At 40.8% G+C, this 26,147-nt stretch overlaps 1 protein-coding gene across 2 annotated transcripts in view; it reads left to right on the top strand.

Moving 5' to 3' along the window:
* The first annotated feature begins 15,628 nt into the window (after positions 1–15,628).
* Positions 15,629–26,147, top strand: part of NAB1 (NGFI-A binding protein 1) — a 46,422-nt gene continuing 35,903 nt past the window's right edge. For both annotated transcript variants that reach the window (XM_042949477.1, XM_042949478.1), the window contains exon 1: positions 15,629–15,931. The gene's annotated coding sequence lies outside the window, so the exon portion shown is untranslated. The remainder of the gene's footprint in view (positions 15,932–26,147) is intronic.

Genomic DNA, 26,147 nt, shown 5'->3' on the forward strand with positions numbered 1-26,147 from the left:
TTTAGACGTACATTTTTCAATCCGTGTGCCAACCTAGTAAGCGGAGGGAAACAGACTGCAGGGAGGAGGCTCCCACCCCCCCTCATGCTTGTCCTACTCCCTGGGCCCCCACCCCCCAGCTGCCCACAGCCCCACCAGCTGCTCCCCTGCCGGCTGCACTCCAGCCTCTCCGGCTGTCCTGTCGTGCCGCTTGGTGTTGCTGGGTGTCCTGGAAATCACAGCATCACAGCGTGTCAGAGCTCAGTGACTTCGGACTGGCTTCTTTTACACCACTGAACATTTGCTGATTATTGCCTTTATTTTAGACTTCACACTTCATCATCCAAAAGGGCTCAGAGAAGGTACTGGGATCAGCAAACTGCTGCAATATCTTGCAGTTAGCCTCCTCTTCCTAAAGCGGAGGTCAAGAGAAGGTTCTAGGTGCCCGGAGAGATGGAGTCGATGGAGAAGGCCTGTCTGTTACTGCTCTTCACCCTGCAAGGAAGGAAATCCTGGAGACTCCTGAGAGTATAGAGCCCAACAGTGTAACATGGTTTTAAGTAGCAATGTAAGCAGTACACATTTTTCCTTAGAAAATATAAAATCAGGTTTGTAATGCCTTTTGCCCCAGACTGTTATCACACAAAACACTGAGTAAAGAGTGTCCCCTGGCCTGAGCTGGGCAGATCAGTCACTCTCACTGGAGTTTGGAATCGAGACAGAAATGCTCATCTGCCTGTGCACTGGGGAGGTGTGGATTAGCAGTGTTTGGGGCTATGCACCCGAAGGCAGTGAAAACATCTGCAGGGGAGAGAGGAAAAGAAAAACAAATCTACAGAGAGAAAAACAGAGAGGAGAACAAGAGAGAGAGCATGCTTCCTGGCTTCCTACGGGCTTGCTGGCTCTTGGGTCTAGTCCCTCAGGATACTGGGCTGCCTCCAACATTTGGCCTGAAGTTCACCTCTCTAATATGCAACAAAAAGTCTTTCCTAAAACATTGACTTTGCAAGTGTTTTGACAACAAAGCACAATCATAATCCTTTTACCAAGTTCAATTATCCAAACTCGCAAGAATTTGAACTACAAGAACCCAGAAGTAATCACAACACATATCCAAGTAGCAGAAAGCTGTGCTTTCGGTCCAGAATGGTGAAGAGTATCACTCCTAGCTGTGCCCAACACTTCCAGCTATCCCCTCCTCAAAACACAGTAATTCACCAAATATCTATCGGGCAGCTGCTACATGTTCTATATCAGGTCAAATGCTGAAGGTCTGAAAGCCATCACGACACAGCCCCTGTCTCCTAGGAGCTTTCAATCTAATGAAAAAGTTGGATAAGCAGAGTGCGCCATATTTCCCCGATGCACACTGGTGAGATAATTCAGTCTTCTCTAATATCGTTCTCAATGAAAACTTCAGTGTTGATTAAGAAATAATAATACTACTTTGCAGATTTTATTTTCATATTTCAAGAGGACAAGCATGAGCATTAGCTACAAAAATCTCAAGAATTTTGAAGGTATGACTAGCTTAAATTCTTTAGAAGATTTTGGACGGATGCTGCAGGGTTCTAGACAAGGAAGAAACAGTATCTTTCAAGATGCTTATGCATCCAACCTGATGAAGCAGATTACACACAATTTAACTTCCCTCTGCTGGTTGTAAGGAATGGGGCATACAGTACACTTCCAACTTTGATAGGATCACGTTGGATTTTTTATCAGGTTCTCTATGTTTACAGTATAGCAAAGTCCTTAATGTGAAGGAAACAAACCTTACTTAGACACTGTCAAAGATCACTTATAACATCAACTGATTTTATTAGATCAATGTAATGTAACTCTTCATATTAATATTTTACTATTTTTATACTAATTATGCACCAAAGATCATATGCAGTTTTTAAGTTAATTTGGTATTCAGAGTAGGACTTATAAAAGTAACTTTTACCTGATTATGAATTAACAAATATTTATTGCAGAATATTTAAATAAATATTGTATGACTTAATCCACAAAACCATTTTATTGCGATAGTCATAATTTTTATTTTTATGTTTTTTAGATCTTTACTTGTTCTATCAGCACAAAATCTAATACAGACTCTCCCCAAATTGTCTAAAGACTCCAGGGGCTTAGTCCAAATGTAGATAAGGCTGAGTTATAGTTCCAATGCCAGGCCTAGAGGGAATTGGTCTAGACCCTTTCACTGTTGCACAGTCCATGCTGTGGCAATGCCCATGATGGTTCTGGCCATTGTCCAGACGTGGTGGGGCCTGACCTGGGCTCTGCAGTTACAGCTTACTTAGAGTCCCATACTTACAGCTTTCTTAGAGTCACATACTCACACATTGGGCCAGGGTGACTGTGTCCTAAGGAACTTCCAGCTCAGCTGTGTGCTAAGCTTCCTCCAGTAAGGCATAGGCCCTTATGTTTAAGCCAGAACACCAACTTAGGTCTGATCATTTCTAGAGATAATTTTATTTCAGGGCTTCATTATTCTTACATGATAATGAGCTTTAACCAGATTTGGTAAATCTCAAAAAGAGCAGGAATAAGTATTTGTCCCTGCCTTCCCAGATGGTCAAAGCTCCATACTCAAACTGTCCTGCTATTTCATCAGAAATCAGTTTTATTAAGGTCACTGTAATGTGTGCCAATAGGTGGCCACCATAGAATAAGTTGACTATATAGAATATTACAATGAAAAACATCAAAATTATCCATAATTCCAACCATAGATAACCACTGTTGTGTAAAAAGATTCCCTAACTTACCTTCCCAACTCCCTATTGTACTGCTCTTCCATATCCATCCTTGACACAATTTGGACAGGTTGCTGGCTCTTTGAATGCTCTCTACTTTCTCTGTCCACTGTATTTCCTTTTCCTGGAATGCTTTCCTTACTGTTTCCCCCATTGATACATACTTCTTTCAAGGCCCAGATTGAATGTCACTTCACTCTGATCTCATCCTCTGGTGGAGGCTCTGAATATTCTAACCCCCCAATCTGTACCTCTCTGGAGGCACTTATTTTATGCCCTTGTATTCTTATTTTTGCTCTCAAGTAAGAATTTTGTTTTACTCAAATTTTCATCCTCCATGTCAATTGTGGCAATGTCTTCCTTGCAAATACTGCGTACTTGACATTTATTGGAAAATATATGTATGCACAAGCTATAGAAAGATAACATACCAATTTAGTTAGCCCAAATTCTTTAACTTTATTAAAATCAAAATGATAAGTATCAAGTGCCTACTACATGTAAGACACCAGGTATTTATTATTTCAAGCTTTTCTTAAATTTACTTGGAAAAAGCATAGATGTGAAAAATTATGAAGAATAACATAATACTCATATACCCACCACCCATATTAAGAAAGAACACTGGGGGTTATTCTTTCCAGTCATTTGTTTTAACCATATTACACATGTATTTATAATCTGTGTTTGCTGAATTATTTAAGAATACTAGATTCTTGGGGCGCCTGGGTGGCTCAGTCGGTTGAGCGCCGACTTCGGCTCAGGTCACGATCTCGAGGTCCGTGAGTTCGAGCCCCGCATCGGGCCCCTGTGCTGACAGCTCAGAGCCCGGAGCCTGTTTCAGATTCTGTGTCTCCCTCTCTCTGACCCTCCCCCATTCATGCTCTGTCTCTCTCTGTCTCAAAAATAAATAAACGTTAAAAAAAAAAATACTAGATTCTGATAGGGGCACCTGGGTGGCTCAGTTGGTTGAGTGAACTATTTCGGCTCAGTTCATGACCTCATGGTTTGTGAATTTGAGCCCCACATTGGACTCACCGCTGTCAGCACAGAGCCTGCTTTGGATCCTCTGTTCCCCTCTCTCTCTGCCCCTCTCCCGCTCGTGCTCTCAGTCAAAAATAAATATTAAAAAAAAAGAGTATTGTATTCTGATATAGAAAATAAGAGAAGCGAATACATAGGAAGAAGAATGAAACTAAAAACCGAAGCAAATAGCTAAAGAGGCGAGCAAAATATTAATATATGTTCAATAAGTAAGTTAGTAACCTATTAGATATGTTAGGTAAAGTAAGTAGAGCATTTGTGTAATGAACATAATTACAAAGGGATGGAAAGAGGAAGAGATTTCTAGTAGTCATGACACAGTAAACATATATGAGATCGTGAATCATCAAATATTCATGACACACTGAAGATAACATGAGGAATATGAGGCACTTGCTATTAACAAGGTCTTAATTCAGGCAACCACTGGCTCCTCACATCCGCTGCACAAGGAATGCAAAATAAAATCCATAGCTGCTCATCAGGCTTACATGTGAGCTACAGCCATCAAGCAGATGCACTTGATTCCAAACCTATAGAGGAAGTGTGTGTTTTGACTCCAAACACCTTCTGAGTGTAGTGTTGACTTGGTTCAAATCTCAGTTCTGGTCCTTGCAAGCATACCCTTAGCAAGGAAGACAGAAAGGACTGAAGACCGGGGAGTGTCATTTTTCCACCCTGCCTACATCATGTTTTAAATGTGTTGACCCAACCTATCTCTTTCACCTTGCATCTTGCTGTATGTTTTCAATTGATTTAATAAACCATGAGATTTAATCATCTCCTTTTGGTCTGGAAGCCTTTCTGTTCGGCGATGTCTTGGATAGCTTGCCTGTTACTGTACTTAAAGACTTCCATAGTGCAAAGGTAATTTCCCACACATTTGTATTTACAAATTTTAACCTGGATATAAATGGCATCACACTGTACATATTCATCTGCAACTAGATTTTTTACTCAATATCATATTTGTGAGAATCTTCCAGAGAGATATGTAGATCTATTTCATTTATTTTCACACTATATCCACTATATAAATACATCATGATCTGTTCATGAATTCTTCTGTTCATCTAATGTAGGTTGTTTACAACTTTTTACTATGGAGACCAAGGCTGCTGTGAATATTCTTGTACATATCTGCTTAGGCACGTAACTCCTGAGGTTGATCTCAGAATATACCCAAGAGTACAAATTTCTGGGTCAAAGAGTATACATATCTTTAACTAGACTAAATATTGCCAAATGGCTCTGTAAAGTGATTGTTTCAATTTATACTCTTACCAGAAATATATGAGTCCCTATGTTCTTAATCCTAGCCAACATTTTGTGTTGTCAGACTTTGACATTTTTGCTAATCTGATGAATGGGTGCACTTTGGTTACAAAGAAATAATAACTGTGGCAATTAAAAACCTTTACAGTATTTCCTCAGTACTTCAATTATGACGAAAAAATATGTGCAGATTTTGTCTCAGCTTTTTGAACTGTCCCAAGTAAAGTTTCCCCTTCCTCTTTCCAACTCTGTGAACACCAAAGAAAAAAACAGCTTTCAAACAAAAGTTGCCATTTTTTTTTTTTTTTTGTCTGTAGGGATTAGGGTTTGGAGGAATACTATGTTGGTTGCTTTATGTCACAAAAATATCCCTCTGGTTATAAAGAGCACAAGAAAAAGAATTTAGCTATATCCCTGCAAATCGGCTATCCCTAAGCACATGCCACAATGATGATGGGTCAGTAACTCAACAACTATTACTCACAGGCTGGGAATGCATTCATTCAAAAAATTCTTGAAAGCTGCTCCTTGTCCCACAATATCTATTGCAGGGGCTTCTTCCATGCCTTAAATTAGACTATTATAAATTAATGTACTGGGGGTCAAAAAATTTCATATTTAAGAAACCTCGCAAAGAAACGACATCTCAAAAAAATACATTCAGTACTTAGAAATCGCTATGCCTTATTTGTCACATATCTTTCAATAGCACAGGTGGATGAGACATAGGACTTATAAGTTCTATTGGGTCTAAGATGAAAGTCATCCTCAGCATCTTTCTTTTCCTAATCTAGCACATTCAGACAGGCAAATCTTTGTTCTTCATTTCTTGCTTAAACTTTTGGATCACTCCCTGACAGCCCTAGCATTCTCAAATGTGGTTTAGGGGTCCCTTTTGGCTTTAGATCCTCTAACATAATTGTTTTAAAAATGCAGATTCCTAAATCCCAGCCCAGGCCTACTCAATCAGAATGTCTGAGCCCTGGAATTTCATTTTCTACAAACTACCCAGCTTCATTTTTTTTTCTTTTTTGCAACTGAGAAATAGAACACACATTAAGAACCAAAAACAGAAATATGCAGCTCAACCAATTATTTTTTTAATTTTTTAATGTTTATTTATTTATGAGAGAGAGAGAGAGACAGAGCATGAGCAGGGGAAGGGCAGAGAGAGAGGGAGACACAGAATCCGAAGCAGGCTCCAGGCTCTGAGCTGTCAGTTGAGCCTGACGCGGGCTCGAACTCATGGACCGTGAGATCATGACCTGAGCTGAAGTTGGTCGCTTAACTTACTGAGCCACCCAGACACCCTCTTTTTTAAATTTTTTAATGTTTTTTTATTTTTGAGAGACAGAGAGAGACAGCATGAGCGGGGGAGGGGCAGAGAGAGAGGGAGACCCAGAGTATGAAGCAGGCTCCAGGCTCTGAGCTGTCAGCACAGAGCCCAACAAGGGGCTTGAACTCACAAGCCATGAGGTCATGACCTAAGCTGAAGTCGGATGCTCAACCGACTGAGCCACCCAGGCGCCCTGAGAATTTTCTTTTTTAATTCTCTTGAGCATGTAGGCTTCGTGTGTGTGCTTCGGTAGGTGCTTAATTGTTGAACAAATAAATAATCTCCAGGCATGAACATCTGTGCCTCTACACACTAACACCTCCAGGTATATCTGAATTAGATCATGTCCTTCCTTGTCAGGAAACAAACTCAGATGTCAGGAGAGCACTGGGTGCCAGGGAGGCAGGGGAAAGCAAATGGAAGCAGTAGGGTGAAATGCAAAGGGAGAGGTGGGGAGCCAGACGTTGCCTAGATCTCTGTGGAGCCCTGGGGAGAGAGGAGTAGTCCCACCACTCCAGGCAGCTGGGGTGGGGGCAGGGCGCGATCCCGCCTGGCCTGAGTCCCCCCTTTTTTCTCAGGCAGGACTTCTGGTTGTTAGAGCGTTGTGCCCTTGTGCCGTGTGGGAAGTCCAGACTGCCCAGACTTCTTTACAATACCTTTTCCTGCCTCTAATTGTCCCCAGACTATCTACCTGTTTCTGAGTGTCTGTTCTTGCTTGCCAAGTGCCACCTCGTAAGTAACCTGCCTTTTTCTTGACCTTGGCATACAAGGAAGGTAGAGCGTTCAGTTCTTCAATACTCCTACCCATCCATAGTATGTGTGAGTGGGAGTGCAGGGCGAAAACGGGACACACAGAAGGGCCTTGTGTAACTGCCCTGGTGCTCCGAGGATCTGGATCCTAAGCATCTGGGCAGCCTGCCACAGGAACCTTCGCAGCAATGTAAATAGTCCTTACACAAATGAACCTCCACTGTTAGGCACACTGAGAGGTCCGAAGAACAGGAATGAGAAGAATGACTCAAAACTGATATAATCCAGAAAAGATACAGTAAGATAAAATTTAAATCTATCAAAAAGTCGTCTGAGAAAGAGTCATTGCCATGGTTTGATCCCTGGGATGGGGGGTAGGGGTGGCTTTAAGTTTGGAGGTGAGCAAGGGCCAGCACAGAACTGGCATTCTTGGGACACGGCTGCATCTGTGAAAGGAAGTAAGACCAGAGACCTGCAAACTGAAGTCTTGGAGAGAGTGGGCTCCTCCGTCCTCCCCTAAAGAACCCCAGTGGCCTACAGAAGGGTCTCAAGCAGCAGGGGACCAGCACTGGACCTGGTCCCCTTTCTGGCCAGCTTTCTGCAGCAAAACAGGGACAGTGAGAAACACTGACAACAGAGGCAGCTCAGACACCAAGGGTGTCACTCTTGAGATGTGGAAACCAATATGAAAGAAAGGAACACCACTCTTTGAATCACTGTACAAAAGCCTGGGGCTGCAGAAGTCTCTGGAGTAGGGGGAAGCCACGAGAAAAAGACACAAGCAGACACATACTTGAATGATTAATCAGACAAAAACAAAGAGATATGACTGTGTTTGTAATATCAGATTAAAGAAGTGCAATCAAGCTAAGCCTATATCTCTAGATCTATCTGACACATGGTAGACTTTCAAGACATAATTATACACGATGGATTACGTACAAAGGGCTCAATACATATTTGCTGAATAAGTTCCTGATTTTTGTTGCCCTCCTCAAAGAAGTAGAAAAATATAGTACAATTCTGTTTTAATTTTTATTTCATTGTAAACTGCTTTTGAACCAGAATATTTGTTAAACATAACACTTAAATCCCCCCCCGATTTTCAAAGTAATACGTTTGTTGCTGAAATTTTTGCAAATTAAGAAAGCATAAAAATAAAAATTATCTGTAATACCATCACCCAGAGATAACTATGCTAACATTTCGTAAACTTTTTCCCATATGTATTGAGGTAGAGAGATTGTGGATTATTCTGCTCTGTTCTATTTTGCATAGTAACATTATATCATGAGCATTTCCCAATATTATTAAATTGAATTAAATTAAAATGAAATTAAATATTAATTGAATTAAATTAAATTGAATATGTTCTATCACATTGATGTGATATAACTCAATGAATTCACTATTTGGGGTGTTTTGTCTTTCAAATTTATAAATAATGCTGTGATAAATATCCTCTTCTTAAATGTTTATAAACTTAGGATAATATACTAGAAGTGAATCTATTGGGTCAAATAGAATGAACACTTTGAAACTACTGGTTCGATTTGCCAAATCGCCCTGCTAAAATGTTGTTTTCCTTTTTCTCAGACATGTGCATAGGAGCCTCTAACCTTACCAAGAGCAGAATGATTTGGAGAATTTTATTTAAGGAATATATTGTATGGCTGGAAAAAATTCTCACTCTGTCACTATTACAGATTGTTGTTTCAGTAGGAAATGAAAAAATATACTGACAAAAAATGAGGAAATCAAAGTCTTTATATTTTTTGACTACCATAAATTATTGCCAATCCCGGGCAAGCTGATGGTCACAAAGTATAAGTCTGGGTGTGCACAACAATAAAGATGTAACTTGGAAATTACATGTGGACAGAACCGTGTTTGATTTACTTTTATTTCAATAATTTTAAATCTCCTATTTTTCAGTACATGCATTGCCCTTTCAAAGTGTCTGCTCCTTGAAGGCAGTGTTGAGAAATTTGTTGTGACAAGTAGCTCAACTCATTAACACACTCAATTTCCTTATATTTGAATAATCGCAGGGTGAAAGCACTTGGTGTGGTGGGTATTCTTTGAAACTATTCTGTTCTTCTTTTCTTTTTCTGATATATACATATACCCAAAATATACACCACCACTCCCAATCCAACTCAAAGATAACGTACAGGCTCTCTTTAAGTGAAGGGGACAGGAAAACCACTTTTCCTCTGTCCCTACTTCCTGAGGATCAATCCCTAATGCTCCCTTCCATCATTGCCATTTGTCCTAGGTCAAGAGCACTCTTTTGTGGAATTTATGTCAGGATGATCTCTTCTCTGTCTCTTCTTTTTCTTCTTCAGCAGAGTCATGCACTTCAGTACTTTCTTTCTTTCTACTTCTTTCAGAATAGTTATGTCCACTTGAGTCAGCTTCTCACAGGTGCATGGTTATTTTCTTTGTCTCTTTTTCTCCCTCCACTTTCTTCCAACTCTTGCCCATTTACCTTAAGAACAGCTCTCTTCTCTTACATGCTATTCCTATTCCCTTCCTCCTTTCATGAACTCGAAAAAGCCCCGTATCTTGGCTGACAAGTCAACACACTTTTGGCAAGGAAAATACCAAAATCTTTCATCCACCCTCATATGTAATGCTTAAAAGAGGTACACTAGCTGGGGGTGCCCTGGGTGGCTCAGTGCACTGAGCAGTTGACTCTTGATTTTGGCTCACATCATGATCTCACATTTCGTGGGTTTGAGCCCTGAATTGGGCTCTGAGCTGACAGTGTGGAGCCAGTTTAAGATTCTCTCTCTCCCTCTCTCTCTGCCCCTCCCCCAATTGTGTGCATGCTTTCTCTCTCTCTCTCTCTCTCTCTGAATGAATAAATAAATTAAAAAAAAAAGAGGGTCTCCTTCCTACAAAGTGCAGACCTGAAGTAAGAGAGCAGCTCAGAGAAAGGTGGGTGACTGAGCATAGAATTCTGTCAGTCTCAGTCAGTTGGGTGGAGAGCAGAAGCCAAACATGGGATTGTGAGGAATGAGAAAGCCCAGAATGAGGTGTGCATATGGAAGACAATTTGGATAAATTCCAGAGACTATGAGCAGAGTATTTCACCCATTCTCCACCCTATGCCTTGTGTAGTTAGCTGAGAATTATTAGTGACCAGTGTCTTAGTCCATTAAGGCTGCCATAACAAAAATACCATAGACTGAGTGGCTTAAACAACAAACATTAATTTCTTCACAATCTGGAAATCCAAGATCAAGATACTGACAGATGATTTGGTGTCTTAAAAGGAGCCATTCCTGGTTCATAGGTGGCTATCTTCTTGCTATGTCCTCGCATGTTAGAAGGGGCAAGAGAACTCTGTGGTGTCTCTTTAACAAGGGCACTCACATTGTTGAGAGCTTTACCATCATGACCTACTCATCTCCCAAAGGCCCACTTCCTAATAGTTGGGATTAGCATTGCAACAAATGACATTTGGGAGGACACAAACACTCAGTTCATCACAGCCAGGGATAGGTGGACAGTAGTCAGTGTTGAGACCTGAAAACAGCATTATGAAACAGTTAACTGTACAAATCCTGCATGGACGATGTCAGAGAAGGAAAAGGATAGGAAGAGAAAGAGTAGCTGAGTTGTAATCACTACTGCCAGAGAAGATAAAGAAGGAAGAAAAACCAGTCCCAATTCCTTAAAAAGTGTCCAGAAATTCTCTTTGGAAAGTCTTCTCAAAACTTTACATTTACATTCCCTTCTACCTTAAACACAAATTTTTAAAAATAAAACCAAAATTGGGGCGCCTGGGTAGCTCACTAGATTGAGTGTCTGACTTTGGCTCAGGTCATGATCTCGAGGTTTGTGGGTTCGAGCCCCACGTTGGGCTCTGTGCTGACAGCTCAGAGCCTGGAGCCTGCTTCAGATTCTGTGCCTTCCTTCCTCTCTGCTCTGCCTCTGCTCGCATGCGCTGTCTCTCTCAAAAATAAATAAACATTAAAAAAAATAAAAAACAAAACCAAAATTACTCTTCATTCAATTAAATGGTTGTATTTACTATTTAATATTATATTAGTATTTTTCTGCTGTTCATATTAGCAATGTATAGTGTAAATGTCTTTAACTGTAGAAGTCAATTGTGTTAGATGACCTCTAAGAGCCCACCTTGTCCCCCCAAAGTCTGTAATTCTGTATTTTAACTTGCACTTTATAACCATTTGTAGATTCCCATGCTGGGAATCAGTCTCATTTTTTTTTCTTCCCCAATAGGAATGGCAATACAAGTTCAAAATAACCAACTTATAAATGAGCTATTTGAACTAAACTAATTGTATGTTGAGTTTCTGCAAGGTATTTGAACATACTTTGAATATACACAAGAGGTTGAATTAGGTTGGTGAACTTTATAATCCTTTACATCTTAAGATCTGTTTACAGTGTTTTATAATAAAATGCAATGTGCGAAAATATGCTTAGTTTTTGAAAAAGAGCAAGCTCTTGAAATTACCAGCTATGAAACACATTCCTATTAGCTTACCTTGAAGAAACTTTTTTTAAATATTCAAGTCTCATTGAAATGAGAAAATACTCAACTCTCACGCATTCAAAAATCTACTTAATTTATAGTACACGTCCAAAGCTTTATATTTCTTATTGTAAAACAAGGATAGTTTTAATTATATTTCTGGTTATATGAATATTACACATGACTCAGTTAATAGTAGGGCCACCACCACATAGAGTGGAAAATTCGTTAAGTATAGAATTGTTCTGAGGCAGTAATAGCAAATCTGGAGGATAGCATTATATTGTATCTTAAATCTTGTAGGTCATAAGCCATAATGCTATTCTTTCTCTCCTCTAAGAACATTTTAAATATATTATGAATTCTTTTGTTTTGAATCACTGAGGCATTTTAAAGTAAAAAATCTTTCTGAAAGTAATAAAGTAATGCTCTTTCAGCAAAATTTTTCACTCAAATGTCAGAACCACTACCAACTTTTCACATTTTTGTTTTACTAAAACTTTTTTAGTTTCATAATGTGGAAATGGTTTTGTCCAAAGAACTCCTTATTTGTGTAAATGCACTTTAATCACTGAAGTATTTTTTTGATTTTTAAAAAATGTTTATTTATTTATTTTGAGAAACGGAGACTGTGCAAGCAGGGGAGGGGCAGAAGCAGAGAGAGAAAATCCCAAGCAGGCTCCACGCTCAGCTCAGAGCCCGATGCAGGGCTTGATCTCAGGACTGTGAGACCATGACCTGAGCCAAAATCCAGAGTCAGAAGCTTAACTGACTGAACTATACAGGTGCCCCAATCACTGAAGAATTTCTGATAACATATTTTTTTTTTTAGATCCTGTTAAACACATATGTATTGAATTCAAGAGAAGTATAAGACACACTTACAAGATGGAATGGAATATGGAACAATCAGAATTTATAGTTTTTACCACAGGGGATGGAATGTCTTCCCTTAACAAACCACCAGGGCCTGGCAATGGAAGATAACTGTGTGTGTCTGGACATGGGGTGGGGTGGAGGTGGAACAGGAGGTGGTGTTTGGGGCAGTATGGATGACAAGTGGTATGGAGGTAAGTAAGAATCATACTTTTTTTTTTTTTTAACATTTATTCATTTTTGAGAGACAGAGAGAGACAGAATGTGAGCAGGGGAGGGGCAAAGTGAGAGCGGGAGACACAGCATCGGAAGCAGGGGGCTATGAACCCACAAACCGTGAGATCCTAACCTGAGGTCAGATGCTTAACTGACTGAGCCACCCAGGCACCTCAAGAATCATGCTTCTTTATCAGATACAGATGAATTCTCTTTGTGAGCAGCCACACTGACTAGTTGGCTATATAGTTGTCATATAGACACTATACAAGCATAGAAATTGATGCCTAAAAGCTTAAAAATTTATCTTTTCTTCATTTTCCTTCCTCCCATCACTTACCCCAGCACCATAGAGTGTTTAAGGCAATGCAAAGATGGAAGAATAGGCTACCTAAATGTGCCCACAAAACAAACAAGAAGGTTTTCAGTGTTTAACTGTAGAAATATGGTAGCCCCAGATTTCACTTTCTATAGTTTCAGTAATCCATCGTCCAGAAGTAGGTGATCCTCCTTCTGATATATCAGAAGGCCAATTATGTCACAATACCTAGTCATTCACCTCAGTTCATCTCATCACCCCAAGAAGGGTTAGTATAGGACAATAAGATATTTTGAGAAAAAAAGACCACATTTCCATAACTTTTATTACAGTATATTATTATAATGGTTCTATTTTATTATTAGTCATAGTTGTTAACCTCTTACTGTGCCTAATTTATAAATTTATCATAGATATATACAGGAAAAAACATAACATATATAGGGTTTGGTACTATTTGCGGCTTCAAACATCCACTGGGGGGTCTTAGAACATATCCCCATGGGTGAGGGGGAACAACTATAAGCAGTTACAAGTCGGAAGAAAAAATATCTGCTGTGACATATTTCCTTTTCAGCAGCATGTTCAAGACTGGCCAAACATACAAAGGCTCAGGAAAAGGATTTAATGTCATTTCTACCAACTCTGGAAACAATTCTACTGGGAGGCTCAACAGTCCAGGTTAAGACTGCTCATTTCATGACTTGTGAATCACTAACTGTACATACTTATGGAAGAAACTTATTTTTTTTCTAGCTATTCAGAACCAACAATGTTTGCAAAACATGAGTATTCCAGACAGAAACTAGAATTTTGCAGATTTCATTGCCTGAAAATTTGTTAACCTGTATCTTTCCAAGAAATTGTCTTTATTTCATAACCTGTTAACTTTCTCTTTAGCAGAACAAGGTCCACAACTTCAAAACCATGACAATTAGGCTAAGACAAACTTCCAGCAGTGATTTCTTCAGTTGAAGAATTTGAGGAAGCAAGCATGCTTATTCATTTGATATGTCAATGCAACTACTCCATACAGAACCTTTCAGTAACACTGGAAAAAGAAGTTTAATTATATATATCCCGTTGTGGTAATACTCATTCTTTCAACGTGTTTTTGAAAGAAAGAAAAAAAGAAGTTCAGTACTTTAATAAGGCCTTTTTCTTTCAATGTTATCATCCTATCCGTTGCTGCAACATAAAGATGTGGTATGAAGAATTTCCCATTTCAAAGAATGCCTTGTATCCCCATCAGCGAAGTAGGCACACTGGGAACCCAGCCAGGATGTGGGAATGGCTTCCTATAAAACTGAGTTTTTATATGTATGTTAAAACGGAATTCTACCTGTATCTGCAGTAGTTTAGATTTACTAAATGTGTTCTGCCCTTCAAGAGCACGTTGCTAAACATTCGGGGAATTCTTTCATTTTCCCGTTTTTGTAAAGAGATAATAGATTCTAAAACAAATTTCCAAAGATTGTGACAGTAGTTGAGGTACATTTATGGAGGTGTTTTAATACTTTCTTGGGTTTGAAAAGTTGATGCGAACCAAACTCAAAAATTCTATAGCGTGCCTCGGGAACTCTGTTTAAATACACCCCAGAACTGTTCTAAGCACCATCGGATTTCTTCACCCAGGAAATAGAAAATATTAACCAGTAAAATAACACAGGCAGGTTTTTAGGAGGGTTGAGAAGGGTGGAATTAAGTTGCCGGGCAAAGCAGGACAGTCGTCAAATCCGCACTTCGGGTTTGTGGGTTCTCACTCTTCCCCTCCTCCCCCACCCCCAACGCCGAGGCAGTGCTGGGGAGGGGGCAAGATGGGCGAGGCAGAGATTCTCCAAAATCGCCAGTTTTTCTCCCAGCTCTGCGCACCTGCCGCCCCCACTCAGTGCGGTCGCGGCTAACTTCCCGCAGGCCGCCTGGGACCAAAGGGCAAGGGGCGCACCTGGCGCACCCGCCTCGCCTGCGGGGGCGAGGACGGCGCCCAGATTAGTGGGCCGAGGGCGCTCTCTATTTTTTTTCAAGTCAGCCTCCCGGAGGATGTTGGATTTGGCGGGGTATGCTCTTTGAAATACTATATTGGGAACCTCACACATTAAAAAAGAATTTTTTTTTAAATTGCAAATCTTCCCGGTTCACTTGGCAGCTGGAGAGCAGGCCCGAGGCGGCGTCCCCTCCCGCCCTCCACCCCCGTTTCCCTCCTTCCCGCCCCCTCCCCCCGCCCGGAGCGGGACTCGCGGGAGCCGCCCCCTCCCGGGCGCCCACTTGGTTCCTCCCAGCTGCCGTGTGAATGGGCCGCCCTCCGGATTCCGCGGAGGGGGCGGCGGGAAGAGGCCGAGCCCGGGTCCCGGCGGCCGCCGCCCCCGCCCCCGCCCCGCGGCGGCCCACGCCGGGATCTGCGTCACTCGGCCGCGCGTGGGCGGGAGCCGGAGCGGCGAATGTAGCAAGAGCGGAATCTCCCAATGTGACAGCGCGCGGGGGGTGGAGGCGGCGGAGGCGGGCGGGGGAGGGGGAGGGTGCAGCGCGCGCCGGGAGGAGAAGGGAAGGGAGGAGGAGGGAGGACGCGGCGGGGGAGGTGCGGCTGCCACCGCCCGCGCGCCGGAGCCCTGAGGAGCCGCCGCCGCCAACGCGGCCGAGCGGAGCGCCGTCGGGGCTGGCGGGCAGGAAGGAGCGGCGGGTCCGAGCTGGGGGGGAAGCAGGGAGAGCGCGCCCACCACCTTCCCTTCCCCCCTCGATGGGAGCGGGGGCGTCCCGGCCGCCGCTGCCGCCTGAGGAGGGAGAGCTGGGGGCCGTCACTTCGGAGTTGGGGCTGAGCAGTCCTCGCGGGAGAGTGTGCCAAGACCGCTGCAGCCGCTGGCCGAGTACGTACCTGCTCGCTGTCTGCCAAGTGCGAGACGCGTTGGCGCTCGTGAGGCGGCGGGCGAACTTGGGGCGGCAGAGTCGCCGGGCCGCGCGGGCACTCGGGGGCCGGCGTCCTGGGGAGCGGGCCCCGCGCGGCCGCCACCGGAAGGAGAGGGCGGCATCTGGCTCGTGTGGGCGATTCCCGGAGAAATTCGGTGCGCCGGGGCAGCGAGAAGAGGGCGAGCAAGGCAGCGGGCCTGGGTTGTGCGTCTTTCCTCCGAGAGAGCCGGGGGTGCGAGTCCATTCTAACGCGACTGGGGTCGTCGCGCGGGGCTCGGGGGTGCGTGGTGTATTGTGCGTGGTGGGTGTTCGCGCTGGCCCCTGACTTTTGCAGCCACCTTCCCCAGGGGGGGAATCTTTTTGTTGATTTGTTTACTTTATAGAAATGTTACACTCAGTCTTAATTTTTCTCCTGGGTATCCTCTCCTTCCAAATGTAGTTTTCTTTTTAAAAGCGGAAGGAGAGTTTTGCTTGGAAGTGGCTTACAGAAACTTGGCACCAAGGTGCAGGGAAGCGAGAGACTCGTGCTCACAAAGGCCGAGTGTGGAATTTGCAAACACATGTGGGACATAAAAGCCTTGGATGCAGGCAGAGGTGTGTGATCTTATTCATGGAGAAACATTGCAAGTGCTATCAGGTTTATGGCTTTCAATCTCAGGGTTCACAAGGCGTAAGATATGAAACGACACTTCCAAGTAAGCCTAAAAATATAAAAATATTCCGAGGTCTTGGAAAAGGATAATTGAGTTGGAAGATGCAGGTATAGATTCTGCAGACCAAGTTTGCAGCAGGTTATCTGAAGGAATCTTTGACTTGCATGTAGCTTTATCCCACCACACTCATTGAGATCCGTGAGGCATGGAAAATTTGGGGTAACTCAATTTCAGATTGCATCCCAAAGAATTGACTTGGAGTAACCTGTCACTACCAATTGGTTTGCCAGTGACGTGTCTGCAAACTCAAGGAGTGCAAAGATCAGAAGCTGAGAGGGAAATTCTCAGATCTTGTTTAAAAATATTTTGGCAGTTTTAATAGATAATATTAGATTGCATAGGAACAGAGGAACGGAATTTAAAATAGATTAGTCACGTAGGAAATGCTAGGCTGTTTTGTTAGAAAAGTGTGCACACAGTGAATTACCTTTTTAGATTTTCACTTTTTTGAAGATTTTCCCTTGTGAAACATACCAAATTATGACACGTCACAATTTATGTGTGGGTTTTAAGGAGAAATATTGGAAAAGGATGCATAGGACTTTCTCTATTTTGGGTGAAGGCTTAAAAGAGCTGCTTCTAACCTAAGTGCCAGTAGAAGTGGGCTCTTAGATTCAAGGGTATCCTTTTTCCTCCATCTTTCAATATCATTTGAGACATTTAATATTGTCCTTTAAGCTTAAAAATTATGTTATACCCCTAGGTATTAAAATACATATAAAAGTCCTCTTAAGAATGTATAGCTGTCTGGCAAGGTCAGCCTTCTTTGTTCTTGTTGGGGTGTTGGATGCTGGAAAATTAGGTCTTGAAAGAAAATAATTTCAAGGAACCATGGGAAAGTTTCTTGTTTTAATTTTATTAGTTTAGCATCTTGCACAAAAGTTAATATGCCATCCTGGTATTAGAAAAATCTCCTATTCCTTGTCTCTGGTGATCTCTGTTATATGTGAATTAATCCATATTAATAATAATAACATTGAGGCATTGTAGACTTTTAATTTTATGTCATTCTGCCTGCTAATTGTGGATGTAATTAAAATGACAGAAATCCTTCGGAATACTAAACCTGATAAAAGAAGATTTAGTGAGTTTATGTGTCTAATAAGTAATTTGATATATTAATTAAATCTCATCCTTTTTCAGAATTATTGATATAATTTAATCTCAACTAAAATAATTTAAAATTTTCCTTTTTTTGTGACTATTAAGGAACACCCATTTTCCTATAGGAAAGTTAATAGATTTTCATTCCTCTGAGAATCAGCTAAAGCTTCCGATATTTTAATCACACTTTAAGGACATAATGGTTTATTATTAAGGATTTTGGGGGTTTGCATTGTGGATGCTCTGAAAGAAGAAATGTATTACAAAGTGGGAGAGACCTTTGAAGAATCTATTGCATGAGCTTTAAATATTTAAAGTAAAAGGTAGTTGAATGGAAACAAATATGGCAGGTTTGTGTGTCTCTTGACCTAGACTCTTTTCTAAGACTTGGGTCTCATCTATTCCATTAGAAGTCTGTTTATTTTTGTTGGTGCTCTTCATGTGCATTATGAATATGATGTTTTATGCTTTATATTTCTTTCATGGAAAGGACCATTTTATAATGTTTTGAACAGTTTAGATCTTGCTAATGTATAATTGTCTTGCATATGTATATTTCATCATGGAGTTCTTTAAATCTATTAAGGAATAAATAATCCCCATTCAGGCATAATAAAAGGTCCCTAGCCCCTTTGCTTTGGATTTAGTTTTATCTTACCTGCTTCTTTCATACTTTTCAGTAGAATGAAGATTAGCACAGTTACGATATTAAATGCAAATTTCCTTTTTGATCTGACATGTTCAAAAAACTAGTACAATAGTAGAATGTCTTAAACTCTCTTAAACTTAATAATGGAACAAGTGGGAAATCAGAGAAGTTGATGCTGGGAAAAAATAGTAATCCTCATCTTGTCAGAATTCTCACAGCTAAAACATACCATTGGGGTTTCAAATAGTTTGTCATTTCTCAATACATTCTGTTTAGGGGGCTGCACGTTAATTTGCACAGTACATTAATTTAATTTTAAAGAGAAATTTTTTTTTCTTTCTTTAACATTTATTTATTTTTTAGTGACACAGAAAGACAGAGCATGAGCAGGGGAGGGGCAGAGAGAGAGGGAGACACAGAATCCGAAGCAGGCTCCAGGTTCCGAGGCATCAGCACAGAGCCCGTCGCGGGGCTTAAATTCACGAACCGCGAGATCATGACCTGAGCCGAAGTTGGACGCTTAACTGACTGAGCCACCCAGGCGCCCCAAAGAGAAATTCCTGAAAAAAGTGATAACATTTATATACACTACATGCATTCTGTGTGCTCAGGGGACAATGTTTCTTGAATGATTTGGCTGTGAGTTAATTGAAGAATTTCCAGCCGTATCCTATAAAATACCTATGTTAATGCATAGTTATTGTTTAATTGAAAAAATAAATCTAATATAATGTTTTTCTAATTTAATAGATTAAACTTAAGCATTGGATACTTTAATTAAAACTTTAAGGGGTCTGTAAGACATTTTCTCCAGCTTCATTCAGAAATCAGAAAAAATCAATAGGAGGGAACATTTTAAGTTTCCCAAGTTACGACTAATATCCATTAGGAGCTATATGTTTAATTCACAGCTATGACAGCAATGAGATCCAGAATACCTTAAGATCACTAAATGCTTAGTAAATGTGTTTAAGTAAATTATTTGGCACTTGGAACATACAGGAGTTAGTGCCTAGGCCAAGTCTGCAGTCTTAAGTGTAAGCCATGATGTAACTAAACTTAATTATTTTAACTTGAGTTGTAGGACTAGGATGAAAGTTAGAATTCATTTCCTAGGCTTAAGGCTCATCTGTTCCTAAGCCCAGTTCTGGCTTTTCGTAAACCTTTTGTGTTTCAACCTGTGTTGTAACCCACTGAGCCCTTCTCCCCAGGCCCTATACCTTTAAGCTACAGTCTTCCGAACTTGGTGGTACTTCAGAGGCTTTAAATGCAGTCTCTACCCTCAAGTTTCCTGTTTTTTCCTTACCATTTCCAGTCCCTATCTTTCATTCCTTTGGCACACACTGGATCTCATCTAGATGTTAAGAGGAAAACAGTCTGGTGGAACTAATTCACCTTAATCTGTAAATGACTCATGAGCTAACTTCCCAAGTTTTTTTCACATTTTTTATAAATCTGTAAGAAGCTGCTGTTAACTTAGACAATTTTAAAGTAAAAATTTCAGGCTGTGTTGGGAGGAAGGAATTTATAGTCCTTTGCATAAAAAATCAGTCACATTTTACTGGGATTTTGCCCTTGCTTTCTCCTCACTGCTGGAAGAGTCTCTCCTCTTTGGAATGCCACCGACTTCACAAAAGTGTGTATATTTCCTATGTCATGAAGAGGAGGATTCAAGAGTAGTGATTATGAATCCATTTGGTATTTATTTGAGGATAGCTTCTATTGCATTTTTATTTGTAGAAATGGAGGGAAAAGATTTCTCTTTCATGATCTCTTAAAATGCTGGTGCTGGGTCTGGACTAACACATGAAGTATATTCTAACACTAATCATGTGTAGTTTCTGCATCAGGGAATGCATCCTTTGATCTCTTGGAAAAATAGCCATGTTATGGGAATCAACCATACAGCCTTATGAGAAATAAATATTGAGGATGAGAGAATGTAGGAGATTATAGGGAAAGTAACAGCTAAAGCACTGTTACTAGATTCGAAATTCTTCAGGACACCAATTTACACAGAGAGCATCCCTTTTGGTATGTGAAAGGGGGCCAATGATCAGATTTTGTCTCAAATGTTGGTTTCATTCAACAGCAGCCTTCATAGAGACTTTATTCTACATTGAGCACTTTGCTAGGAACAGAGGGGGACAACAAGGCCGGTTCCTACCCTCAGGGAGCTTATAGCCTGACAGTAACCTGTTCCGCAGAGCCAGGTGGGGTTGCTTCTCTGTTCTGTGGCTTCTTATGTATAACACTTAGAATGGCATTTGTCACAGTGTTTAAGTGTCTGCTTATCTGTCTTCCTACTCCCTCTTAACTCATTCCCCATGAAGGTCATCTTTCTTCCAGATCCCCAGGACTAGGTCAGTAACTGGCATATTTGAATAAGTGGGGAAAAAATGAGACAGGAAGTAGTGTGGGGTTCAGAGAAGGGAGAGGACACCTACACCAAGGGGGTGTGGGAAAGGCTTTATGGAAAAGGCTAGTGGAGGTGGGTGGGAGGGAGCGTGCCTGGCACAGGGGCAGGGAAGTGGGAGGCACATTCGAGGAATGCCCGGTGTATCAGTTTGGCATGAGCACAGGGGCATGTTTGGGACCAGAGAGAAGGCTGGAAAGGTAGGTTTGGGTCTGGGATGCCTGTATGAGTAGTTTGGATTTCTTTCCCTTGCAGTGGGGGCATTTGCACAGGTGGAGTAAAGAGGAAGATCTTTAGGAAGATAAAGTAGGTATTGCAGTATGGGATGTATTGAAGGTAAGGGGGAGCTGTTTTCAAAGTTGAAGCAAGAAGCAGTCAAAACTAGAATTGGGTGCTTTTGAGGCAGAGAAAGAAAAAGGGTGGTGATGTGGTTTAAAGAGATGAGGATTTGAGAAAGGAAGAGGAAAACAAAGATGAAAGACTAGTGGCGCAACTAAAGAAATAAGAGTTGGGAAGAGTAGATTTGGGAGTGTGGAAGAAGGGAGGAAAATGTGAAGTTTTGACAATTTCCAGGTAGTAGTTGAAATGTGAAATTATCAGAAAAATGATTTGGTCTGATGGTTCTCAAAACTTTTCAGTTACGAAGATTATTTTTTTAATTAAAAAATTGCACATGTTCATTGATAATTTTTAGTATTTTTGAGTGAGAAACATATACTGTAATGACAACAGCTACTGTGACCACTTCGACCACTACTGTGAATTCGGTTACACTTTTTTTTTTTTTTTAATTTTTTTTTTTTTAACGTTTATTTATTTTTGAGACAGAGAGAGACAGAGCATGAGCAGGGGAGGGTCAGAGAGAGAGGGAGACACAGAATCTGAAACAGGCTCCAGGCTCTGAGCTGTCAGCACAGAGCCCGACGCGGGGCTCGAACTCACGGACCGTGAGATCATGACCTGAGCCGAAGTCGGCCGCTCAACCGACTGAGCCACCCAGGCACCCCTGAATTCGGTTACACTTTTAAATAAGTTTATTATTTTATTAAATCACAAAGTGTTTACTTTCATTTACAAAGTAGGCCTGTGTGAAAGACATGTTTTTTACTCACTAGCCAGTGCTTGTTGCACATTTGCCAGTAACCCCATGGTCCCTGGCACTGGTCCAATCTTCACATAAAGATTTGGAGGTCAGTCTGCTTTTTGTGATAATTGAAGCCTGGGAGTGGTTGAGATTCTCTTTTGATGGAGAATATGGAAAGACAATAGAAAAGAGATTTAATGTAAAAGTTTAGAGAACTCTTTCACTTAAGGAAGGCATTGCCATTACCAAAGTCTGGCATAGAGTGTTTCATGGAGTTCTGTCAAGCTGCAGAGAGGTTAAAGAGAGAGGCTAATGATAATAGCTGCCTGAGAGTTTTGATAGAGTTGTAGGACCAGGAGGCAGGCTGAAGCTTCTTGGAATGGATTCAGGCAGGTTTAAGGGAAAGGTTCGTTTCTCTAGTGACCAGTAAAGGCCTCTGTCCTACACTAAATGCCAGAGAAGTTTTGTTTCCTGTAGCCATATTAAGTGCTTCGTTGTGGTTCAAGGACAAAATAGTAGGAGTTGACCTGTCAAGTTTTCTGGGCCAAGCTAACCCCTTATTTTATTGAACATAATTCAAATCTGACAGGTGACTGATGGTATCCAGTAAGGAAGCAAAGTGAGTTTGTTTTTAAGGTTCTGTAACAATTATTACCATTAAAAATAGATTAATGAATAACAAATGGCCTTAACTGAATCCATTGTTGTTTAATTCCTCTTCCTCTTGAACTGACCAGGCTGAGAACATTCAAGCTAGTACAAGTGGAGGTTTGCTGTATATAGGCAGCAGGCCTTTGGTTGAGATTTTGAATGCAGTAAAAATTAGTAACCGGTTTCTCTTAACTTTGGAATTCATAAAAAGGTCAGACTCAGCATGGTTGTTTCAGCATCCTACAAAGGCCAGGTAGCAGTAGTTTTCAGCTGAGTAGATTTACTATACTATTAGCTACCTGCTTATCGTGTTGTCGTTCGGATCTTTTTATATTTACTAAAGATTGGAGAGATGTAGATAGATGCTTGCTCTTGACTTGTTTGACCTTCATGTTGAAGCATGTATAGATACAGCGTTTGTAAAAACAGAAAATCTCATCTTATAAGAATTTTCTTTTAAATCAAATCAAGTTAATGTATGAAGTGGTGGGTGTTTAAATTATCACAACTGGCTTTTGTAGGAAACTGAAACATTCTCCTAAAGCAAAAGCTTAAGGAGAAAACTCCTTTCCCAGCAGTCAGTGTGGGCCTTTAGAAGCCTCCTGGGACTCTAAATAGTTGACTTATTTATCTTTCATCTGGTATCTTGACTTTGGAAATGCACATTTGGTCCTATCAGTCATTACGGAGGCAGTATGATAATTACTGCTTTCTTAATGGCACTACTTTCTTACCCCCTTAGGAACTAGAGGGTTTCTTTTCTTTCTAGGTAAGGATGAGAAAGGATAGACATTTTAAATTAATATTTTCCAAACTTATAGACTTAATGTCAGAAGAATAAAACTTAAGTTTGGGTCTTTAGTTCTTAAGTTTTTTCTCTTTTATATTTGTCTAACATATATTCCTTTCCTTTCTTAATTGCTAATAAAAAGATTCAAAAACTATTCTTACAGATTTTCTCATGTAGTCTTTCCTTTATTGTATAATTTGGGGGAGCACATATGATGAAATCATCACAAACCCTGCAAAGTTATAGTCCTTTTATTAAAAAGATTGTGTGTGTACCTGTATTTTTTTTTTTTTTTTTTTTTTTTTTTTTTTTGTATACTCTTGAGCTGCAAGTCTTTGAAGCTCTTGCATTAGGTGCATGATGGGAAAGGAGGTTTCCTTTTTTCTACCTCAGACACTTTCTAGAAGTCCTTCTATTTGGTATAATGTAGTTCAATACGAACTTTATCTTGCGTCTGTAGTTCCAAAGAACTGTGTTCTTAGGGGTTAGTGTCCAGCTGGATGAAACGCTCTCTCCCTGGAGAGGCTCCCTGGAGTGGGAGGGCAAGCGGATCCTCTTGTGGGTGATTTGGAAGATGCGAGAATGTTTTTAGCCAGAGGGCTGAGGTGGCATGAATATGAAGGTAGACTTAAAAAATCTGGATGATCACAATATGTAGGAGTTTGTGGTACCCAGAAGGTATACTAAATAGGGATCTTCTAGTGTATGTTGCCAAATTTATCAAATCATGAGTCTCCTAGGGTACAACTCTATGACGTAGGAAATTGTATTTTTTAGTAGCACCCCAAGTGATGGCTGCTGCTCCCCAATTAAATTGTTTTTTTTATATCCCTTATAAAGGGATATAACCCTTGGTGACAGGTCATCAAGTCACCTGGCAATACCCTGGTAAAATAAAGAACCATAAAATTTGAGGAAGTCACTACTTGATCCAAGCAGATTGTGGATGACACAGAGGTCCCCTTAGAAGTCAGTCCTTAGGGTGTTAGGGAGTTACATTCTTCTTCAATGGGATGACTGAGACTAGGATTTTGTATAGCATTCTGGTCGATGACATAAAACAGAAGTCCCAGATTTGGTGACCTCCTGGCCTTTAGAGATGTTCCTAAGACTCCTCTGCTTGCCGTATCTCCCAGTTAACTGTTGCTTTGTACAATTTTGAGTTGCAAGTGGAGCTTCCGTTTTCCTCTGATGTCCATACTCTTTTGGCTTTCGGTAACTTTCTCCATGGAGGGCTATAGGATACTTTTTAATCCTAAAGGAGTAGGTTGATTACAACATGTTTGTTTGTTTCTCTTAAATGGAAGTACTTGGCCAACTCCTCTTTGTATGTGGGAGGTCTCCAGGCAACTGTGAATAACTTTTAAAGGCTGCTAAGAGGTCAAGAAGTGCTTTGCTGGGTCTTGTTCTGTCTCTTTAAAAGCAGGCTTCTCTGTCTTGATTGGGTTCTAAGAGTATGTTTCTTCCTGGACTCTGTCTTAGGCTCTCCACTGTTTCTTTGGAGGGCTGTTCCACCCTCCCTTTTTCCATTCTGTATCTCTAACCGTTATACACACTTAGGCTCCAGTCTGTTACTTTGCATGCAGGGCATATCTATTTAAGCATTCTACCTTACGCCATCTTCAAGTGCCATATGTTTGAAAGAGAATCTCATCATCCTGATTTTTCTGTATCCCCAATGCCTGTCGCGGTTCTTAGACTGTGTAATCCTGTAGTCATCTATTAACTCTTTTCTTCGTGGAATCACAGAAAGTGTCAAAAAATGGTAGCCATTTCCTTTCCTTCATCACTTACATCTAAGTGATCACCAAATCCTGTCATTTATTTGTTTGAATTTTTCCTGCTTCTCTTTTTCTTGGTTCTTAAATTACCACCACCTTCTATCTTCTCACCTCCAATTCATACTGAAATCTATCTTCCTCTGCCTGCCAGACTAATCTTGCTAATTTTTCTTCATAAAATGGGAATTACTGTACCAATTTCGCAGGGCTGTTGAGAGGATTAAAGATCTTCTTTGACTTATAGTTGGGGTAACATTCCAGTAAGTTGTAACATGTCATGTGTTGAAAATGCGTTTAATACACCAAACCTAACTGAACATCATTGGTTAGCCTAGCCTACCTTAAACGTGCTCAGAACACTTACATTGGCTTACAGTTGGGCACAATCATCTAACACAAAGCCTAGTTTATAATAAAGTGTTGAATACCCATGTAATTTATTGAATACTGAAAGTCAAAACCAGTGGTTGGCATGGGCACAGAATGATGGTAAGCATATCGGTTGTTATCCTCATGATTGTGTGGCTGACTGAGCATTGGCTCACTGCTGCTGCCCAGAATTACAAGAGAGTATTGCTAGCCCAGGAAAAGATCAAAATTCAAAATCTGAAGCATGGTTTCTACTGAATGCATATGGCTTTCGCACCATTGCAAAGTTGAAAAATCGTAAGTCAAACCTGTAAGTTGGGGACCATCTGTAGATGTAATGTAAAGTATTTGTCATATTGTCTGAGGCAAAATAAGTATTCGGCAAATGGCAGTATAACATACTTATTATGTCCTTCTGAATTTGATTATCCTTCACTTCACCTCTGTATCCATACCATGGAAGCAGCAACGTGAAAAGTCAAAAGTAGAGGATATAGAGCCCTGTAAGCCTTCGTTTGAGTCTTAGACTTCTGCTTAACTAGTTGTGAGATTTTAGGCAAATTACTTGCATTCTTTATAGTTTTCACTTTAAAATGGAAACAATTATATTGACCACTAG

The sequence above is a fragment of the Panthera leo genome, chromosome C1 (assembly GCF_018350215.1).
Source record: "Panthera leo isolate Ple1 chromosome C1, P.leo_Ple1_pat1.1, whole genome shotgun sequence".
Classification (NCBI taxonomy): Eukaryota; Metazoa; Chordata; class Mammalia; order Carnivora; family Felidae; genus Panthera; species Panthera leo.